The sequence below is a fragment of the Miscanthus floridulus genome, chromosome 19 (genome assembly GCF_019320115.1).
Source record: "Miscanthus floridulus cultivar M001 chromosome 19, ASM1932011v1, whole genome shotgun sequence".
In the NCBI taxonomy this organism is placed as follows: Eukaryota; Viridiplantae; Streptophyta; class Magnoliopsida; order Poales; family Poaceae; genus Miscanthus; species Miscanthus floridulus.
In genome coordinates, this window is record NC_089598.1 from 34,246,657 (window position 1) to 34,265,228 (window position 18,572).

General features: G+C 45.5%; 1 long non-coding RNA gene and 2 pseudogenes across 2 annotated transcripts; 2 read left to right on the plus strand and 1 right to left on the minus strand.

Annotated features, from left to right (window-relative positions):
* The first annotated feature begins 3,547 nt into the window (after positions 1-3,547).
* Positions 3,548-4,519, plus strand: LOC136525857 (protein RKD1-like; annotated as a pseudogene).
* Positions 4,396-7,092, minus strand: LOC136527619 (ATP-dependent zinc metalloprotease FTSH 6, chloroplastic-like; annotated as a pseudogene).
* Positions 7,093-9,528: 2,436 nt separating this feature from the next.
* LOC136529761 (uncharacterized) lies at positions 9,529-16,262 on the plus strand. 2 transcript variants are annotated; one of them, XR_010777406.1, is made up of 3 exons: positions 9,529-9,969; positions 11,548-11,872; positions 16,179-16,262. It is a non-coding gene; the product is annotated as an uncharacterized lncRNA (long non-coding RNA). The 2 variants fall into 2 exon arrangements; XR_010777407.1 differs by lacking the exon at positions 16,179-16,262 and adding an exon at positions 12,155-12,491.
* The last annotated feature ends 2,310 nt before the right edge of the window (positions 16,263-18,572 follow it).

Below are 18,572 nucleotides of genomic sequence, written 5' to 3' on the forward strand. Positions count from 1 at the left end.
GCATGATTTAAAGATTAAGATAGTCAGGTCTGACCGTGGGGGGGAGTACTACGGTCAGCATACCCCATATGACTAAGTTCCTGGACCTTTTGCAAGGTTCTTACAGGAGAATGGTATAGTCGCCCAGTATTCAACACCGGGACGAACCTCAGCAGAATGGAGTAGCTGAAAGGACGTAACCATACCCTGATGGATATGGTGCGCAGTATGATAAGTTACTCCACCTTACCATTGAGTTTGTGGATGGAGGCGTTAAAAACTGTCCATTCATATTTTAAATAGAGTACCAAGTAAATCGGTGCCCAAAACACCACATGAGTTGTGGACAGGAAGAGTACCCTCACTAAACCACTTATGTGTGTGGGGGAGCCCTGCTAAGGCTAAAGTATTTAACCCAAACATTGGGAAATTAGATCCCAAAACAGTGAGTTGCCATTTCATTGGCTACCCTAAAAAGTCAAAAGGTTTTCGTTTCTACTGTCCAGACAGACATACAAAGTTTGTAGAAATGAGACACGCTGTTTTCTTAGAAGATGCAGTGATGAGGGGGAGCATGGTAGCTCGAGAAATTGATCTTGAGGAGAAACGGGTGTATGCACCCACTCCGATGGTTCAGGAGCCATTTTTTGAGCTACCTGCTGCTGCTACACCTACAATGCAAGATGTTGTAGGTGCCAGCACCTGTTGTTATTCCTCCTATGGCAACAACGAATGAGGATGAGGAACCCATGGTTCAGAATCCTACAGAACCTATTGCCACACATGAGGGGGAGCAACAACAGCCTCAAACAGAAAATGTGCCAAATGTAGAGGCCCTTAGAAGATCTCAAAGAGTTAGAAGATCAACTATTTCTAATGATTATGAAATCTATAATACTGAAGAGTTTTATATGGAGGGTGATCCCACCTCGTATGAAGAAGCCATGAGAAGCGAACACTCATCAAAGTGGTTGAAAGCTATGAAAGATGAAATGGAATCTATGAGTTCCAATGGTGTTTGGGATTTAGAATAATTCCTAAAGGAGCCAAAACAGTAGACTGTAAATGGGTCTATAAAATAAAATATGACTCCAGAGGGAATATAGAAAGGTTTAAAGCACGACTTATGGCGAAAGGTTTTACACAAAGAGAGGGGATAGATTACAATGAGACATTTTCTCCAGTCTCATGTAAGGATTCCCTCAGAATTATAATGGCATTAGTGGCATATTATGATTTAGAATTACATCAGATGGACGTAAAGACAACATTCCTAAATGGAGATTTAGAGAAAATGTTTACATGGCACAACCAAAAGGTTTTATTGTAGAAGGAAAGGAAAGAATGGATTGCCGCCTAAAGAAATCCATTTATGGATTGAAGTAAGCTTTAAGACAGTGGAACTTGAAGTTTGACAGAACAATAAAGAATTTTGGGTTTAAAGAAAATGTTGAGGATAATTGCATTTATGCAAAGTTTAAGAATGGGAGATTTATTTTTCTCGTTCTGTATGTGGATGACATTCTACTTGCTAGTAGTGATGTGAGTCTGCTGCAGGAGACAAAGAAGTTTTTGTCCTCAAAGTTTGACATGAAAGACCTTGGTGAAGCATCATATGTTTTGGGCATAGAAATTCACCGAGATAGAAGAAAGGGGTATTAGGACTGTCACGAAAGGCATACATAGAAAAAGTATTAAAGAAATTCAGTATGCATAAATGTAGTCCATCGCCTGCTCCTATAGTCAAGGGCGACAGATATGGGGATTTTTAATGCCCCAGGAACCAGTATGAGCTCGATCAAATGAAAGTGGTTCCATATGCTTCAGCTGTCGAAAGCTTACAGTATGCTCAAGTATGTACACGCCCTGACTTAGCTTTTGTTACCGGGTTGCTTGGCAGATTTCAGAGTAATCTAGGAATGGAATACTGAAATTCGTAAAGAAAGTCTTGCGATATTTGCAAAGTACGAAAGGCCTCATGTTGACATATAGAAGATCAGAATCTCTCCAATTGGTGGGGTACTCGGATTTTGATTATGCGGGAGATGATAGAAAATTCACGTCAGGATATGTATTCACTCTCGCAGGAGGAGCTATTTCATGGAAAAGCTCAAAGCAAACTGTCACTACATCGTCCACAATATATGCTGAGTTTGTAGCATGTTATAAGGCATCAGGACAGATGAACTGGCTAAAGAAGTTTATACCCGGTTTAAAAGTGGTTGACGACATTAATAGACCACTGAAGTTATACTACGATAATAATCCAGCAGTACAGTATGCTCACAACAATAGGTCAAGTGGTGCTGCCAAACACATTGACATAAAGTATTATGTTGTGAAGGATAGAGTCCGGGATCAACTGATAAGTCTTGAGCATATAAGTACCGAAAAGATGCTCGTGGATCCGCTTATAAAAGGCTTACCACCCAACGTGTTCAGAGAACATGTAGCTGGCATGGGTTTAAAGGAAAGCCTGTGATTCCTGGATTATAAAGGGCCCAAAAGTTAAAGTATCTATTTCAGATCAGAGACGTGCATTGTATCTGTTAAATCTATCGGCGATTGACCGTGACGATGAAACATGCTCTATGCATCATCTGTGAAGAAATAAGAAAAGAGAAAATGTTTGAAGTTTAAAGTTTAAAGATAAATGTAATAGTGTGAGATCAAGGGGGAGAATGTTGGAATGATCTCCCAGCCAATAAGACCAACGGCCTATTGGGCCTTGGTCACGCGTCCTGATCGGGGGCGCATAACTCTACATGGTTGATGGGCCCCCGTCGCACTACGCTGTATAAAGTGGTGGGAGCTGGCGGCTCATGGTACGAGGTTGACCGCCGAGGTGCAGTCCCCACTGTACAAACCCTAACCCGATCACGAGGGGAGCGCAGCCAGCGACGGAAAGCCTCCATCGTCTTCACCGTCGGACTCACTGCACCGCCACTGCATCACCGGACTTCACCAACTCTTCCCCAACCATCGCTGCCCGTGCGCAGAGCTTCACCGACCGAACGAGATGGCCGGATCCTCCTCGACGGTGCCCACTGATGGTCTGTACCTCGACACATCTCTTCTTCTTCTTTTCTCCATGTTCATGTTCTACTGCCTTTTACACAAATTAAAAGAGTTCACCCATCTAGATTCTACTGCTAGTGATTCCAAAGTATCTAACAGTTGCTTCTTCTTCGTACTCCTCAGTTTTTAGCCATGTTCTTGGTACAGAATGTCAGTGTGCTAATATCAAAAAAAATTCTTGTTTGCATTGGCAGAAGCTTGTGGCCTTACTGGACAGGTGTTTGGCCTGATAGCCACCTGCTTGAAGAGGAAGCGCTCCTCTCCGGCCTCTCCTTACCAAGCTTGCACTTCCACCCATCGTGCTCGACCATTACATCCAGCAACATTCTGCAAGGTATGCTTCTTTTTTCCTGTATGGAGTTGTGGATTCAGGATTTCAGGTGCAAGATCGATGAGACCTTCTTCCGAACTCGATGTCTTGTTCTTTGAGACGCATGCAGGTGAGCTCGACGCCATCTTTGAGGATGATGTGCTGAGGCATTGGGATGACATGGAGCAGTCTGGCAATAAGGTAGAGGAGGAAGGCAACGAGAGGCTGCCGCTGCTTTGCTACACCGAGGAGGAGAAGAAAGTGTCCTCGAACACCAAGGTCGTCGTCAGAGCAGCAGGCCAGCAAGTGAGATCGTCAGAGGAGCCGGTCCTGACGTTCGAGCTGGTGTCGCAGTACTTCGGGGCCGCATGTACTAAAGCTTTAGTTCATGAAATTAGGGTGGTGTTTGGTTTTTTAAACTAAAATGAACTAAAGTCATTAAATAATATGGAAGAAAGATCTTTTTATCCACTCTTTTACCCTGGGAGAGAGAGAACGATAAATGAGGGATACGGATGTTCCCAACACATTTTAGTCTATTTTAGTCTAGTTTTGTGGATTAAAGAACTTTAGTCCATTTTAGTCCAAATATTTGGCTGTTTAGTCCAAAATACTTTAGTCCATGGAACAAACACACCCCTTCTACATGCCGATCATGCAGGCGGCGCGGGAGCTCAACGTCGGCCTCACCCTCCTCAAGAAGAGGTGCAGGGAACTGGCCAACTGGGCATCCCTAGGTGGCCACATGGCAAGATGAAGAGCTTGCAGTCCCTCATCAAGAATGTCCAGGTTTCGCTTCCCTATGTCTCTCCTCCTGTCCTCCATCCCCCCAGTTTCACATTCACAATGCTCTGCGTCAGATCAGATAGAATAGAAGTTTGCATAATTCAATCAATCCGTGATGGGAATTTGTGAGACTGGTGGGTTGCGGTGCAGGTCCTGCAGGAGGCGGGCAAGGCGGTCGACGAGGAGCAGCTGAGGGCGGTGGTGGAGATGCTGCAGCAGGAGAAGCAGCTCCTGGAGCAGAGGCCGTATGTGCAGCTGGATGAGAAGACCAAGAGGCTCAGGCAGGCCTGCTTCAAGGCCAACTACAAGAAGAGACGGCTCTTGGCTCTCAAAGGAGGGGAGGCACCAAGAATCCACAAGTACTGATCCAAATCAAGTTATATGTTGGGGTCCTTTTGCAAGCCTCATGACGGGATTTCAGCTTATCCTATATACATTATCTCCTGTTATGCTCGATCGATCAATGTAATCCCCGAATCATGCGGAAATTCATGTGTTTCGTTCTTGTTGCGTGAAAAGTGTTTATACTATGTGCAGTACTGATACTATCAAGTGTCTAAGTACAACATTACTATTGCATATTTGCACTACGCTATGCTGCACTTCAGTGTACGTACTAGTCTTCTCAAGGTTCAATCGGTGACCAGCTCTGTCCGGGCCGCTGTTTCCCTCTGCTCCTTGCCAATGTCGACGTGCTCCGACAAGATCGCCCTGAACTCGTCGCCGGTGAGCGTCTCCTTCTCCATGAGCACGTCCACCAGGGTCGATGGCCGCGCGGTTCCTCCTGACATGCTCCTTGGCGACCTCGTACGCCTGGTCGACGATGTGCTTCACGGCGCTGTCGATGTCCGCGGCGAGCTTCTCGGACATGGAGTTCCGGGCCATCATCCGCAGCACGACGTCGCCGCTCTGCGCGGCCGGCTCCATGAGCGCCCACGGCCCGATCTCCGACATCCCGAACGTGGTCACCATCTGCCGCGCCACCTGCGTCACCTGCTGCAGGTCGCCCGCCGCGCCCGTCGTCACCTCGCGCTCCCCGAAGATCACCTCCTCGGCGGCGCGCCCGCCGAGCCCGCCCACGATGCGCGCGAAGATCTGCTGCTTGGACACCAGAGTCGGGTCCTCTCCCGGCAGGAACCACGTCAGCCCTCGCGCCTGCCCCCGTGGGATCAGCGTCACCTTCTGCACCGCGTCGTGCCCCGGAGTCAGCGTCCTGCATCAATCAGTCGCGCAGTCAGTGTACTTGGCTTGATCATGGTCAGGGCAAAGGAACATTAGCTTGGAACAAATTAAAGAGGAAGGAAGGTCGATTAGTAATAATACTTACGCGCAGACGGCGTGGCCGATCTCGTGGTAGGCGACAAGCAGCTTGCTCTTGCCGTCGGTCATGGTGGTGCCCTCGAGGCCGGCGACGATGCGGTCGATGGAGTCATCGATCTCCTTGACACTGATGCGGTCCTTGCCGCGGCGGCCGGCAAGGATGGCAGCCTCATTCATAAGGTTGGCAAGGTCGGCGCCGCTGAACCCGGGCGTGCGCATGGCCACGACGCCGAGCGACACGTCGGGGTCCAGCTTCTTGTTGGAGCTGTGCACCCTGAGGATCTCCTCCCGCCCGCGGACGTCGGGGAGCCCGACGCTGACCTGCCGGTCAAAGCGGCCCGGGCGGAGCAGAGCGGCGTCGAGGATCTCCGGCCGGTTCGTGGCCGCGATGACGATGACGCCGCTGTCTCCGCTGAAGCCGTCCATCTCCGTCAGCAGCTGGTTCAGCGTCTGCTCCCGCTCGTCGTTGCCCCCGCCGATGCCCGTGCCGCGCTGGCGGCCCACGGCGTCGATCTCGTCGATGAAGACGAGGCACGGCGCGTTGGCCTTGGCCTTGTTGAAGAGGTCCCGCACCCGCGACGCGCCCACGCCGACGAACATCTCGATGAACTCGGAGCCGGACAGCGAGAAGAAAGGCACCCCGGCCTCCCCCGCGATGGCCTTGGCCAGCAGCGTCTTCCCCGTGCCCGGCGGGCCCACCATCAGCACGCCCTTGGGGATCCTGGCCCCCACCGCCGTGAACTTCTCCGGCGACCTGAGGAACTGCACGATCTCCTGGAAGTCCTGCTTGGCCTCGTCCACGCCGGCGACGTCGTCGAACGTGATCCCGGTGTTGGGCTCCATCTGGAACTTGGCCTTGGACTTGCCGAGCCCGAACGGGAGGCTGGGCCCCCCGCCGCCGGCGCCGGGGTTGTTCATGGTGACCGACCTCCAGATCAGCGAGGCGATGAAGAGGAGCGGGAAGCCGAAATTGAGGAGGAGGTCGAGGAACATGAGCCCGAGGTTGGGCTCCACGGGGTGCGCCGCGAAGTCGACGCCCCTGTCCCGCAGCTTGCGCACCAGCTCGGCGGGGAGGCCCGGGAGCTGCACCCGCACCCGGTGCACCCTCGACGCGGCCAGCGCCGGGTCGTCCAGCTCGACGACGGCCACCGTGCCGTTCTCGAAGAAGTCCACCTTCCGCACCGCGCCGGCGTTGAGGTAATCCAGGAACCGCGAGTAGGACATCCGGTTCGACGTCACCTCCTCCGGCGCCAGCGCCGGCTCGGCACGCGCCCGCGCTGGGTCTCTCACGGCGAGACCGAGCCCGAAACCCAGCCCCGCGGACTGCAGCAGCCTCCTCCTGCTGAAACCGGCGGTGTCTGATGACGACGACGAAGGAGGCGCGACCTTGGCAGCTGGAGGCGCACGCTTCTGTGGAGGCGCCTGCTTGGACTTGGACACGTCCTGAGCCCCGCAGATGGGCAGGCGGCTCGTCGTGGTCAGGGACATGGTCGTCGGCGACATCGGCAACTAATCGGACTAGATCGACTACCTCCTGCTTGCGTGACGCGAAATTGCAATGCAACGTCGTACGCGCGTGCCGTGTCAGGTTTCAATCGTCCTTTGCGGTTTTGGAGGGAACGAGGGCAGCGATCCCTGGTTTAAATAGCTGCATCCATGTCACGGCGATGTTCAAGCGGATGTTGAGTTTGCCCGTGTCTGATTGGCAGCGATTTGAGTTGGTTTTCTCCCGTAGTTTCGTGAGTTGGTGGATAGGCATGTCCGGTTGCGCTTCGCGTAACGTCTAGAACCCGTCGGCGGATAATCCCTGTCGTCCCAGGCCGAAATCCAGGCAGCCAATTATTTTGTGTGGATCGCGTCCGCCGGCTCCACAGAAAAGTAGAGTAAGCTCTAGCGGCGTCCGGTGTTTTTCTTGTCGCCCCGCGCAGCGCACGGCCGCACACCTGGGTTCGCCGCGCCCGCACCGCCGCACGCGTAGCAGCGCGGCTCGCGCCTGGCTTTATCCTGGTGTCGGCGTGTCGCTACCGTCTACCGGCTACTACGTACCTCACGTGCAGAAGAGTAAGGCCGTCGCGCCTGTTTTTCTACATTTTGGGGGTTTTTTCATATTTCTCGAAAATATTGGAAACATGACAAGTCGACAAGAGACAAAACAGGACGAGAATTCACAGGAACCAAATGAAAAACAGGAGATGCTTTTTTCCCGTCAGTATTTGCAAAAATCTCATTTTTCATATTTATGTATTCTTTCTTTCTTAATGAAAAAGAATACATAAATATAGTTAACAGCTAGTTTTTGTGTTGGGGTATTTGATGATGTTGCTGGGGAATAAATGGATTACCCATTATCCATATCCAAAAATGATCCACCCCAATTCATCCATCCCCAAAACTAGAGAAAAATATCTAACGGGCATGGATTACACAATAGGTAGGTCTGGCGGTCGTTGCCATCCCACACTGACGAGGAAGGAGGTGGCTTGGAAAAACCCACCGGCAGACTACATCATCTACTGTTAGTGGGTTAACGGACAACGTGGTGTTATCGGGTGCCCTTGCTTAGACTCTGAATTCAAAAGGAAGAGATTAACAAGTATATTGACAAAAAAATTATTATATTCGCTCATAATATAAATAAAAATTAGAAATTTATACTAGTAAAAAAATTTGTGATATGTTAGGGGGGGGGGGGGGGGGCGCATGGCCCCTGCCAGCCCCCCTGCCTCCGCCAGTGGCGGGAAGGTTGTCAAAGAAATTCAAGATCTTACCTGTCTAAACTTCGCTTCATTTCAAATTAGCGCTATCTGTAGATCATGTAATAGGACTGCCCATGCACTAACAGCACTGGGATGTGATTGTGGCTATTGATAGTGCGGCGTCTAAGTAATGGAATACATTTCTATTTTTTTTTAAAAGAACCCGATGAAACTGTTGGCCTTTTTATTTTGGTGTTTTAGATTACACATACAAGAAAGCAATTCTATTTATTCTCACAATGACAACCTATAGCAGCTTTTTTGTTTTTTTAGGAAACAACCTATAGCAGCTGCTATCATTTTCTTTTTTTTTAAAAAAACAGTGGGCCAGATCGTTGCTGTGCTCCAGGCCTACATCAGCCATCAAACGTAGCTGCGGCCCAAGCCCAGCTGCGCCCACGCCAAGGTCGCACACGCGTGCGTCCTCAACGTTGACACCTTCGACTTCAACTGCCCCCGTGCTCGATGACGAGAGGCGCTGCCATGGGCTTGCCGTCAAGGGCGGACTTGGTGGGAATCGATTTATCGAGAACGCGCTGCCATGGAAATCGCTGTCAATATTAGAATTTAGGAGTTTAGGTTGCTTTGGAAAAAAAAATCTGACATATTTTCATATTTTAAATATCCAAAATGAAAATCCTGATCCTGCCACTGCGCCTACACAAAATCAGAGGGAAACGAGAGGATACCTGATGTGAGCCGCGGGGAGTGAGAAAAACAGAGAAGACGGGGAATCGGACGGTGATGGCCACGCGTGCAGTGATGACTAGAACCTCACGCTTGTCTTACGTACTGTGTTATGTTTAAAATAGGAGAAATTTTTGGTTGTTGTACTGTATTTTTTAAAGTAGGAGAGATTTGGTCGTTATCGTCCTATTCGAACTTTACTTTTTTAACCAACAAACAATATTTTTCTCTCATAACAAACCAGTTAATAGTACTTTCAGTCATAACTATATGGGTGCTGATCGAATAGGCTGCCTAACATGCATAACTGAGTGCGGAATGATTTCAGCAGTACATATTGATGTTCAGGTTACAATCGAAAGTTTGCTTTCCCTTGAGGAGCCCAGATGGCTGTTGGGCTGTCTTCGTTTAGAAAGAACGAGGAATCAGAATCCTGCGCCCAAAAGATGGGCAGCGGATCAGGCCACGTCGCCCGTTAAATCCGATAACCATCGGATCAATCCAACTCACGACGTGAACCGTCAGATATGGATAGCAGTGGGTCTGTAGCCAATTAAGCGGGCAAGAAAACGGGCGCTTGAGAATATTCGTGAACCCGCTTGGCCGCTCGGGCACTTCCCTCCGGCCTCCGCCTTGCCAATCCCGAGCATCGAGAATGTTCCGGTCGCCGCCTCGTCCTCCCCTCCGCTTGCTGCGCCGCCAACGCCTGTCCACTACACCGCCCTCGACCGACAGCCCCTTCTTCTTCCTCGGCCACGGCATGAGATGTCGGACTACAGAACCCCGCTTTCTGCGCCGCTCGCGCCTTGTTCCGCTTCCGCTTGCCGCGTCGCTCGCCGTTCATCAATTTGGCCCGAGAAGATCCTGGGCCCTCAGAACGGGCACGTGGGGTAAGTCCGCGTCGCGGTGTGCAAGGCAAGAGGTGTTAGTGCTCTGGATCTCCGTTGCGCCCCTATGCGAGCTCCTACGCCGCAGAGCACCAGCCAACCCCTCAGCGGCCAGAGTGGCGTCCATGGACGATGCCCAGCCACTGCTCGGGGAAATGCCTCCAAGGTAGGTGTGCATCTTCCGGGAGATGTAGCTACTCTGGTGTTTTATGATATGATAGTATTTGATCAGCAATGCATCAATAGAGATAATAAACAGAATACATGGATCTGAAATAGTTGTGTCCCATGTGTACTAATTATACATATACATATACATATCATTTAAAATTAATATTACTGGTAGGAGTTCTAAGATGTGCAGTGGCTTACTTCATCTCATCAAACTGGAATGGCATGTCTTGCCTTTGTCGCCTGCTCTGCTTAAATATTTTATACAATGACATTTTTCAAATATTAGAGCATCGCATTTCAGTATGTCATATCAAATTAGCAAAACCATCCAACTACTCCATTCAGGATTCCTACACATCACAGATTAGTTGGGCTCATACCGCCAGAACTTGAAAGGTCAAATAAAAAAAGGGGTGTACCTAGTGCAGAGAGCTCCCGCTCTGTACGGGATCTGGGGAAGGGTGTCAGTAGCAAGCCTTACTCTCGCCTGTGCAATACAAGGAGACCGCGACTCGAACCCGGGACCTTCCGGTCACAAGCAGATAAAAACAAAACTATTTAAGTGCGACTTTTGTTCTTCCTATGTGTGATTACTTGCAGGTATCTACAACGAAATTATTTAAGTGGATACCCCCTTGCTCGTATACGATCGTGGATTATAAGCTGGAATAGTATTTTTCTCTCACACCAAACCAACCAGCAGTAAATAATCAACGATCGTTTATGACGAAATGAACAGGCTGTAGAATTTAGCGGTTTGGTAGAAGTGACATTGTAAGTTCAGTTACAACAGGAATTGGCAGCCGTTCACAATCAAGTATGCTACTGGAACAAGACAGTAGTTGTTTCAATCTAAATGCGCATGTTTTTTTTAATATGTCAAATTCAGGTTCTTTTTCCCAAACTGGTAGCTATGTACTATGAAAATAAAAGATTAACTAATGATGCTTAGTAAACTCCGCTTCTTATCTTTATGATAATTGTGTATCTAGTATTAAGATAAATAAAAATTTCAGAGCCACCTTTGTCAGATAGACGGGGGAGAAAACATGTTCTATTTGTAAAATAGAAACGTGTTCGAGCGAAGGAGCACACATGACCTTACTCTATTTCTTTAATTAATTTCCTGGGCACAGCACAAATATTTTCTCTAATGCATAATTATTCTTTCGGCCTTGTTTAAATCCAGTGTGTAAAATTTTGGGGTGTCACATTGGGTGTCACATGAGGGTGTCGCATGGGGTGTTCGGATACTAATTAAAAAACAAATTATAAAATCCTTTAGTAATCCACGAGACAAATTTATTAAGCCTGATTAATCTGTTATTAACACATGTGTTACTGTAGCACCGCATTGTTAAATCATGGACTAATTAGGCTTAAAAGATTCATCTCACAAATTAGTCGCAAACTGTGCAATTAGTTATTTTTTAGTCTATATTTAATACTTTATGCATGTATCCAAATATTCGATGGGATAAGGAGTAAACTTTAGGGGGAGAAACTAAACAAGGCCTTCATCCGTCTACATTTAAATAGATCATTTTGTTTTTGTGTTCCCTCTTTCCAGGCTGCTGCATACTGTTTCCATGGACTGATTCTTGACGAGGAAGAGACTGAAGTCCAAAGGGATGGCCATAGCTACTCTGCAATCATCAGAGATTTTATCAATGAGAGCAAAAAAGGCTTCTGAGGCTTTCCACAGCTCTCCACCAGCATCAAGGTCATTTGGCATGTCCAAATCGTTTCATCAAGCTCGGAGTTTCCAATAATGCAACTTCCTTGTCTTTGGATGATCACATTTTTCAGCAATTGAATTTGGCAATGGCTGCATCATAGGGTCTTCATTTATTATTGGGCATCATGTTATATTTCCTACCACAAATTAAACACCGGTAAGTGGTCACCGTACAATTCTCAAATGCTACACTTTTAACAAGAGGCAAAGTGAAGGGCCACGCGCCTATACGCAGCAGTTTTTGACGCAATGGGGCGGCAAAAACAGCAGTACGTGGCAACTAACTGGCAAATGGATCACGAGGGTTGATTGTAGAACTGGATTTGCTGATCTCCCCTAATTTTCAAACAGTCAAATGAATAATTGTTAGCGTAAGATTAGAGATGAAAACGAACAGATAATGCCTCTTTCATATCCTTATTTGTTTTTTTTTTGTCAGATTCGGACGGACCGAAGCGGATAATATATGAATGCAGAAGCGGATTCAGATTTTTTTAATGCTAGAAATAGTATAGAGATAAAGTGGAATTGGATCGAAGACTGATTATATTTAAGTAGTCGAGTAATATATACATACATATAAAATTATATGTTTAATCAAGGATTAATTTAGTAAAGTGTCAGCAGCAAGCAGTCCACAATAATCTTGCACTGCAGTCCATATTGTGGCTAGCACATGACACAATTAATACTTAACAATATATATGCATAATCATAAATAATAAGTTATTAAACAATAAGTAACAGACCACAAGTTCTCAATTCAAACTTTAGCACGCAATAATCACATCACAAAATAGAAGTTTTTAACTAACAAACTTCTCTTTACTCTAGATTCTTTTGTTTTTTACTCTAGGGAAAGAAAATATTGGGTATTCTGTTTTAAACATAAGAAAATCCATATAGTTTTTTTTGGATAATCCATATCTATTGGATTTTTGCTAATTCCATTTCCATATCTCGAATCTGTACACAATCAAATTTGGATTGTCGTATAATATTAAAAGCTCTTCTTCGAAATTTGGATTCATATTGGAAGAATTACCCCCGTCACTTTTACATATACTCCAACATAAGATGGTGACATGAACTTATATTATGGTTATGTTTCTTTCATCGAACATATATGTTTAAGTTTGAGTTCCCAACATAGCACATGTAATGCTTGTCTTTATTTATGCTCATAGCATGAGCCCCTCTTGATTTGGAGAGCGTGTATTTTGCGTTAAGGGGACACGTCCACATGACCTGCAAACTCAGAGTGGCGCCGCTGAATAAAAAGGGCAATCATTTAGGTTATTTTGACAATTCTTAAAGTTTAATAAAATCACAATGACATTTATGTTTCTTGTCGTTAAACATATCTATTTAAGTTTGAGTCTTCAGCGTAACCGACCGTAGTATTTACATCATATTTGGATCACTGAATTAACAACGAGTTAACTAATTTTTAGTCCACAAGAATCCAAATAGGTAAGTTAATGAGTGGACTAAACCTTAGCTAAGGTCTCAACTAATTGTTAGTCACTAGTCCACAAAAACCAGCACCTACTAGAACTAATAGGTGCAACCAACCTCGAAAAAGTCAAAAATACCCTTCGTGGCCTATGCGTGGGAACAACCAGAAGTGGGTAAGGGGTATATAGGTCTTTGCATGGTAATGGTACTATCTATTAGTTCTATGATCTGAACAATACATGACTAATTTTTAGCTAGGTAACTATTAGCCAACTAGCAACTAGTTCTATTCTTAGTCTAGACTAACAACTAGTTTAGTCCACCGAAACATACCCTTGTTTATGCACAAATTGATTCTCTTTGTTTAGAGAGCTAAAACTTAGGCTGTGTTTGGTACTTTAGATTAAATTCTAATTAAAAAATGTTTGTGCAAAAAGACGCCCACCAGACGAATAATTTGAAGCCTTTTTAGATGTCACTGTTTCCACGCAATATAACTTTCACAACATCTTAGATCTTGTTGTTAGCTTTTTTATTTTCTAAATGAGTGAGAATAAAGAGATGTTTTCTAACTGTTTTAAGTGAGAATGTGAGATAGAGAGGAGGAAGATTTTACTGTTGTTTCAACTAACATCTGACCGTCTTTCTACAACGTATTGATTGGAACAACTTTCTTTACGACTATACTAGTTTATAGCAGTGTTTTACCGCTCAGAGCTTAATTGAACATTACTTTAATTTTCTCTAGTAAAATATTATAAGAAGGTTTTGGTGTTTAGTGGATAAGCTTTGATAGAACCGCCTAATCTAATGTCCTCTTAAGGGTACTTGTCCTCCATTAAACACTAAGTACCCAAGAGAATACACTAAATCGTGCGGTTCCGTCGAGGACACTACAAGGGAGAACTCAAAAATTTATGTTTTTCTATTAGGATCATAAACGAGAGAATAAAGCTTATAATATTTTTAAGCCATTTCTTACATCATTTAATTACAATAGCAGAATATTACCTCAATTGATTATAACAGCGGAAAATAACAATGTTATCAGAGTTTTCAGCGAAAATGTATATAACGATAAGTTTAAGCGCTAACACGAGGAACATTTATATACATGGAATGATAACAGACCATAAGTCTTTTCCTTTGTAAAAATATTTTATGAAAATTTGTAACACCCTAAAATTTGTATTTTTGAAAATAGGATTGAAATGATTTATTTATGATTTTTTGTGCACATGAAATATAGGAAAAAGAATATTTTTCATTATATCAAAATTCATCATAAGGAGTAGCAACATGGTTGTGCATACATGCCGGTGTATTTAATTTATTGATTGAGTGATTGGAATCAAGATTCAAAATGGTTTGAATTGCTTTTGGAAATAAATTTGAAAGTGGCTTTGAAATAAAAGAAAAGAAAATTAGAAAATAAAAGCATTTAAGAAGTTGTAAAAATTTATTTTTGAAAACTTACCAAAATTGCTCATTTTTATTTGAATTGAAAATTATATTTGAAATAATAATTAAATTTGGTTTTGGTTCAAGGTTCAAATGAATGCAAAACCTATTTGAAAAAGTATTAGGAAAAACAATTTGGAAAAAGAAAAGAGCAAGCCCTCTCCCCTTCTGGCCCACGGCCTGCTCCAGTTCGGCCTCTCTCCTTCACCCTCACCCGCTTCCCCAGCCGGCCTACCCTGGCCTGCTCTCTCCTCCTTCCCCTCACTCCCCCGTGTTGGTCGAGCCGGCCCAAGCGCTCCCTTCCTCTCTCTCACTTGCGCCCGAAGGCCCCAGCTGAGATCGCAGCCCAACTTCGCTTGCTCAATGGCATAAGCCCGTGCACTCCTTCCCTTCTCCCTCTGACAGCTTGGGCTCTCTCCTGCTTACGCTGACTATCCGGACCTGCCTGTCAGCTCCGTCTCCCACCTTGGCTCGTGTTCGACACGGACTCTGCGGTGTCCATGTCCGCCTCCGTCATGCCCCCTCTCGGTAACGTCTGCCCTATGCTGCCCGACCCTTAAATAGCGAGCCTCCACGCCCATGCCGTCCCCCACCGAGCCCTTGAGCAAGCCGCAGCGCTGCCTGTGCCCTATCACCGCCCATCCGATTCCGCCAAGAAAGCTCTACGCCGTCGTGCCAATTAGCCTCTCCATTGTCCCTGTAAGTATCTTCTCGAGCTTCTAGTCGAGTTTGCGAACCCGTAAAACCCCTTAACTCCCTCTATCTCGCTCTGTTTTTGTCTCCCTCGCTACGCTTTCGCTCCGCCGCCGCCATTGCTCGTCACCAGCAGCCACTACTCGCGCTTAGCACTGTAGATGGTCGTGTTGAGTTCGTCGTGGCCCAATCTATCTCCCAAAGCCAACCCTGAGTCCAATTTAGCTCTGTAGAGCTTTTCCCCAATTTCTCCGATGAGAAATCACCAACGCTGGCGAAATCGCCGCCGCCCAGTCCTTGTTCCGGTCGATTTTTCCCCAATCTCCTTTCTCTGTCTAATCCAAACCGTCCAACATAGATCCAACGACCATTAGAAGCCGATACCCCTTCGCCTGTTCTTTTACTAAAGAGACCCTCTGTTTTCTGCTAATCAAGCCGCAGTCCAAGGCATGTTTCCAGAATACGTTTTCCTATTCTGAAAGCGTAGTTTCTTTCTGGTAGATTCAAATATGTTTCCATCTATTTATGGTTTTGCCACTAGTTTTCTTTAGGCCATAACTTCTCCGTTTTAACTCCATTTTGATCCATTCAAGTTGCGTTAGATTCATAATTGAGTAATCTACATATTCATCCTACTGTTAAATATATTTTCAACTTTTAAAATTTGAGGTTAGATTTAATCTATTATTTTATTAAAGGAAATATATGTGTTTGTAGTAACATGTAGACCATCTTTAAAACCTTTTTACCTGTTGTTTATTGTGTTTGGTGTATTGTTCTAATTTAGATCTATTGTTTGCTTCATGTATGATTGCATGGATGCTTGTGTGGTGCTTTATGATCATGTCCAGTCAATGATCTTTGCGTTGGTGATATAAAAGAAGTTGGTGATCTAGAAGAAGTCATTTGGAGGTTACAATTCAGTAGAAGAAGGATCTAAGTTTAAGGCAAGTATAGCATAGGATCTTCCTTGTTGTCCTATTCACCTTAATATCATTTTAATCATATGCATGTGTCTACCTTGACAACCGTAGTAATTTTTCTAGCTATTTGATATCTTGGATTCCTTGATACATATGGGGTATTGCATTGGGTAGTATGATGCTAGTGCTCAACTACAACCATGATCTTGTAACTTGACTAATGGAATATGCAATAAACATTAAAAGATGTTTTTTAGCAACATGGAACAAGGGGGCTAGAGCATTGGGTTGTTTTATGGTGCTCTAGATTCCTCTCCCTAAGGACTTATCTGTAAGTGATCATCCATGACTTATAGTATAACTGTGAGGGCTACATGGCTCTGGCTTTAGCTCAGTATGAGGACCTTTTTCTAGCTTGTTAGTGCTTACCTTTATTGGTGTAAGAATGGTTTGTCAAATCGGGTATAGGACAGCCTCTACTCTTATGTGTATAGCCATGATGGAATTGTGCCATTCGACAGGGGGTTCCTATATCTGTTTGCTGAGTAAATCTAATGGCCCTAACTTGTTAGACGAACTTTTGAAAGGCTTCATAGTGAACCCTGCTGACCTTCCTTAGTAGTGGTTTAAGAGGCTCACGACCTCGGGCGAAAGGGTAAATTACTACTTACAATAAAAGTGTACAACCTCTACATAGTGTAAAACTGGTATATCAGCTCATGGTCACGAGCGACCTTGGAACTCTTACGGAATGATGAAGATGCTCACTAATTATTACTATTTATGCTATTTATTATTCATGTTTACCTGATCATGTGTTTATGTGGGCTTGTGGATAAACTTGTTACCACCTTATAGTTAAAACCATGACTCATTAAAAGCTAATCACAGTTAACTAGTGTCAGCCTTTTGAGCCTCATGAACCCTATGTTATATTTCTTGAGTACGACATGTACTTATGCTTGCTTTACTTTTTAAATCTTTGGAAAAATCCTAGATGGGTACCAGATTGCTAGAGTTTGGAGGAATTAGGCTTGTGATCAACTAGTCAGTTGTCCCTATGGAATTGGAGTCTTCACCCGAAGATCGGAGTTGTCTTTTCGTTGTTTGTTGTCTAAGGTTATATCCTTTATACTAAGTATGTTATATGTTGAGCATTGCCTTTCAATATTACCCTTATTTATAGCTATATGTGAGATTTGACTTTCTGGGCTCATATATGGTGTGTATCTGGTTTTGTTCTTAAAACCAGGTGCTACAAAATTTTGAATAAACTCTACGTCAGCAACATAAGGAAATCCACGCTGAGCCCACCAGGAGGTTTCCACACACAAAAGCCTTCTACCATCCATCAGTCACCTGCAACAGGGGGAATAAAACCCTGAGTACTCGATTGTACTCAGCAAGAATTACCCGATAGGAGGAAAATAAAGGACTTTAAGGATATGCTACGCTATCTGGCTTGTGGGTTATTGCATATGTAGAAAGCATTACTAAACGTGCGTCCGTATATTCAATTTTATTAGCAATCATCATTAGTTCATTAACTAACCATTCTATGTAAGCACCTATGCTACCTTCAAGCAGGTGGTGAGCAATCAGAACCTATCGGGTTCATAAACCCAGGGTCCCTCATGGACTGGCTTCCCAACAAAGGCCCGGCCCAGCGGACAAACGTTGCAAACAACGCACAACTCATGGGCTAGCCCAAAACACCTAAATGATAGGCCAGAAGAATAATCCAATCTCCGATCGGAAGGCCTTGCCGAGGAGGAATGACGCCCGCTTCTGACTCTGGTCCGCCTCTCCGACCGGAGGGCCGAAGAAGGAACAACGCTCGCTTCTGGCACCGGCCCACCTCCGGATGGCCTCTCCGATCGAAAGGCCTGTCCAAGCACCGCTTCTGACTCCGAGCCGCATCTCCGACCGGGGATACGCCGAACCTCTGCTTACAGCTCTTCTTTGACTGGCGCAATCAGAGCCGACTGGGAGCAACCGACCGGGGACGCCCGCTCGGTAAGGACCAAGAAACAGATGGAGAAAATAAGGCAGGGCACCCAAGTCAACCGCAATACCAAGGACCGTACCCTGTACACCTATAGGTTAGTACCCTGCGACCTCCCTGGCATGACAGAACTCAAGCAGTGTTGTAGGCACCGACATTTTCCCCTATAGTGTTGTGGGCACCATCAACTCCAACAAATATGGTAAGGCTCCCCCACGTGTCTCTGAGGCATCAACAGTGTTGTGGGCACTGGTATTTATCATACTAGGCGAACATGGTAAAACCCCTTGTATGCCTCTGTGTATCAACAGTGTGGC